The sequence below is a fragment of the Eupeodes corollae genome, chromosome 1, assembly GCF_945859685.1.
Source record: "Eupeodes corollae chromosome 1, idEupCoro1.1, whole genome shotgun sequence".
In the NCBI taxonomy this organism is placed as follows: Eukaryota; Metazoa; Arthropoda; class Insecta; order Diptera; family Syrphidae; genus Eupeodes; species Eupeodes corollae.
Genome location: NC_079147.1, coordinates 287,181,057 through 287,184,918, shown reverse-complemented (window position 1 = coordinate 287,184,918; position 3,862 = coordinate 287,181,057).

Below are 3,862 nucleotides of genomic sequence, written 5' to 3'. Positions count from 1 at the left end.
TTATTTTGTTCTCAATCTATAATAGCTCTACAAAAATATAATAACACATTTTTCTGTAAGAGAGTTTGACGTCAATATTTTTATTTTGTTATCAAAATATCTTAGTTGAAAATTAATTTTAAACCAAAGTTGTTTCGTTTAAAAAATGCACGTCGATGATTTGTTAAAGCAAAATTATTTACTCCCGAAATGTTTAAGTTAAAATTAGTTTTTACCAGTTGTTAGTAGAAAGCTAAAAGTAGTAAACATTTAGGTTGGCCCCAAATATCTCACGAAAAAATAACGCCAGCAACATAAATTAAATTTTATATTTTTTAATGTGAAAAATTAGTACAATTTTGTTATAAATTCAATTAACGTTTTTTTTTTATTAATCAAAAAAAAACTGAACAAAAAAATTGTCACCTCGAATATTTTATAAACAAAAAATGATATTAAATCCAAAGTTTGATGAGTTACATTTTTAAGATCTCGTAAAATTTCACGAAAAATCGGAGTTATGATTTTTAATAAAATATAAACACGTACTAAAAGTTTGCAAAAAGTGATTTTCGAAACGAATATCTTGTAAAAAATTAAGAATATTGCCTTCAAACTATTCTTATCGCATACAAAATATTGTTTTCAATATTAATAACAATTTTTAGAAAAATCCAATACGCAGTAAAAAATACTACGCAAAGTTTGTACGATTTAAAATTATTTCATTCTAAGTAAAATTTTGTTAATTAACCTAAGATAATGTTTTTAGAAAAATCCAATTTTAAATGCTATAAAATTTCATAGATTGATAGATAGATTTATTGTTTATTTTTAAAATTTATGTTTACAAAAAAGTATTATTCTTTAATTTTAAGACATGACAATTAAAGCCGTCTGCCCGAATTTAACAAAATTTACATAATAAAGTATTGTAATAGGTATGTTAAAAATGTTCTTCAATTATATAGCTCTTCTATATTTCGAGGCTCTAGTGCGCCGTTTTGACAATAGTTGTGCAATTTTTCCCAGTAAGCGCCATTTAAAATCATTTTTATTTCTAGTTCCTCCAGTTCTAGTTTCCCAAAAAAATGAATCCTGAACTCCTTTAAGACAGGACATCTTCAAATAAAGTGATAAATGGTTTCCCTTTCACGCATTTTGCAAATAGTGCAGAAAATTTGCAAATCTTCTCTGTGGGGTTAAGGTCAATAATTTCTCCTCTGGCCTTAAAAATAGTAGATATTGTGTCAGTTGAATATTTTTCATTAAAATAGTTGTTTTCGCAAAGATTATGGTTTAAGCTAGCATATATTTCGCGATAAGTTGAAGTTAGTGCTTTTTTAATGCTTTCCGCTCGCATTTTTCCATCCACCGCTTTAATTAAATTATCGAACTCTTCCTTCCATTGATGGATATTATCCATAGTAATCCTTAAAGTGTGACCAGCGATCTCTGCGAGTGCTTTCCAATGTTCATAAAACAATATTCTCTTCTCTATCACGTAATTTGCTATTCGTTTGGTCAACCTTTCTCCGTCCAGTACCATAGTTTTCGCAATGAAGTTGAAATGAAGTCGCAATATTTCTATGAATAGTGGTCAGATTTCTGTTTCAAAAATAGCATATGGTTTGGTGAGGATTGTGGAAGCTTGAAAATTCGCTTTAAGAAAAATAGGAGCAGTTTTTTACTGTATCGTATGATTTGTATCCCCACACATGAGCTCCATATAGCATTATTGATTTGGAAACTGCCTGGAATAATTGGTAATTGATTCTCATCGATATATGTTTATCTTCCAGGCAGTTTTTCCATGCGGCAGTTATAGCTAATTTAGATGAAGATAGCTTCTCCTGAAAGTGTTGTTCCATGTTCATGTTGCAGCAGATATTTATTCCCAAGTATTTATATGACTCTACTGTTTCTAATTCCTGTCCATCAAAAAACCACTTCTCTAATTCTAGCGTAGTACCCACCTCCTTTTCTAACCACCATCGTTTTGGATTTACTTATGTTTACATTCAGCCTCCATTCATCAAAGTATTTTTTCAGCTGATAAATCATTTGCTGTAAACGTTCTGGTGTGTCCGCAAGGAACACCAAATCATCTGCATACATCAAAACTTTAATAAGGATTCCCCCAATTCATACACCGCCACATAAATAATCGGAAATGTCATCTATAATCATTATGAATGCTTGCGGTTGCAGACTAAAATTGCATCCTTGTATCAAACCTGTAACCATTTCAAAAAAACTTGACAGTTTGTTACCGTCCCAAACAGCAGAAGCCGTTTGGTCATGCTATTTTTCAATCAAGTTGCCAAATTTTCTTGATAGACCTATATTGTACAGTTTAAAAAAAGTGCGCTTCTGTCCACCGTATCAAATGCAGCTTTTAGGTCCACAAAAAACGCATAGAGCGTATTTTTTAATTGAAGATAAAATAATAAATACATGCTCCTTGACAATAAAACAATGATATTTAATCTACAGAAGCTCTTTTATTCCAATACACAAAATCAAATTTAACAAAAAATAACGGAGAACGCATTTTTTCGCACACCCGGTCTCACATACCAGTAGGTCACCATTGTTGGGTTAATGTATAGAGATGAGAATGTAATATTAACAGGAGAGATTTTTAGTAAAAATTTAATTTGTTTTGAGAAAACTTTATTTGCAAAAACTCATTGGACTTATTACTAAAACTTAAATCTTACATACAAAAAATTAAATAAAAGAATTTGAACGTATTAAATTGTTAATAGTGTGATTATTTATTCAAAAATAAATTTCTTAAATGGCGCCCAACGTTAAACGGTATTAATTTTCTATTTTCCAAACCAATATTGAGTATTGATATTATCAATATCAAAATCTATCTTAAAAAAATGTTAAGCACCAACAACACCTGTCTTTAAATTTTAAACGAAAGAATAGTTATTTTATATGCAACTCTAATAATTCTTAAATGGCGCCCAACTTAAAACGTACAAACTTTTTAAGCACTAAAACCATCTAGTTTTAAATTTAAAACGAAAAAATATTTATTTATCCAACTTTAAATTTTTGTATTTATTAATTTAATTAATTGAAGCTGAAAAAAGAATAAACATTCAATAAAAACTTCATTTATCCATCTTCAATCAAAGAAAATCTTATCAAACACATTCACAATAGTTTAATACAAATTTTCCTATACGAGTGAAAAATTCGAAAAAAATCACTCAATAGTGGCCACCCTTAAAACAAATTCATACACACATTCACACACATTGTCTGACTCTGTACAAATTTGCGAGCATCGACCCCCCACACATACAACTACGAGTACCTTATTCTTATAAATTACTCAAATATGTCGTCATCGTCATTGTTGTGAATGACACACAAAACACAATTCATAGGTACAGTGTTTAAGAGAGAAGCTTTTTGTCAAAACTGTACAAACATGTTTGTTTGTTTGATATGTGAACAACTCACAAATCACAACAAGAGATTAGAAAGATTGCAAAATCGGCCACAACGCAAATTATTGAATTTAATCAGTTTCATTAAAAAGCTATACAAACATTCATACCCATGTACTTCTGCTTATTTAATTTCAAGATTAGGGTGCAGGCTCTAAGATAACATAAAAATGTAGCCTATTTTTTGAGTTTCAATTTTATATACTTCTCCGAGTATGTACATACATATGTATGTTTGTATATATATTTTATTTGCGGGAATAGGTACCTATGGTTATCTGCCTTATTTTTGCCATTATATACTATGTTTGTTATGTATTGTTTATGCTTTGTTGTTGTTGTTGTTGCTCTCTGTTTGTTTATATATTTTATTTTTTTTTTGCATAAATACCCCCCGAACGAAGATTGTG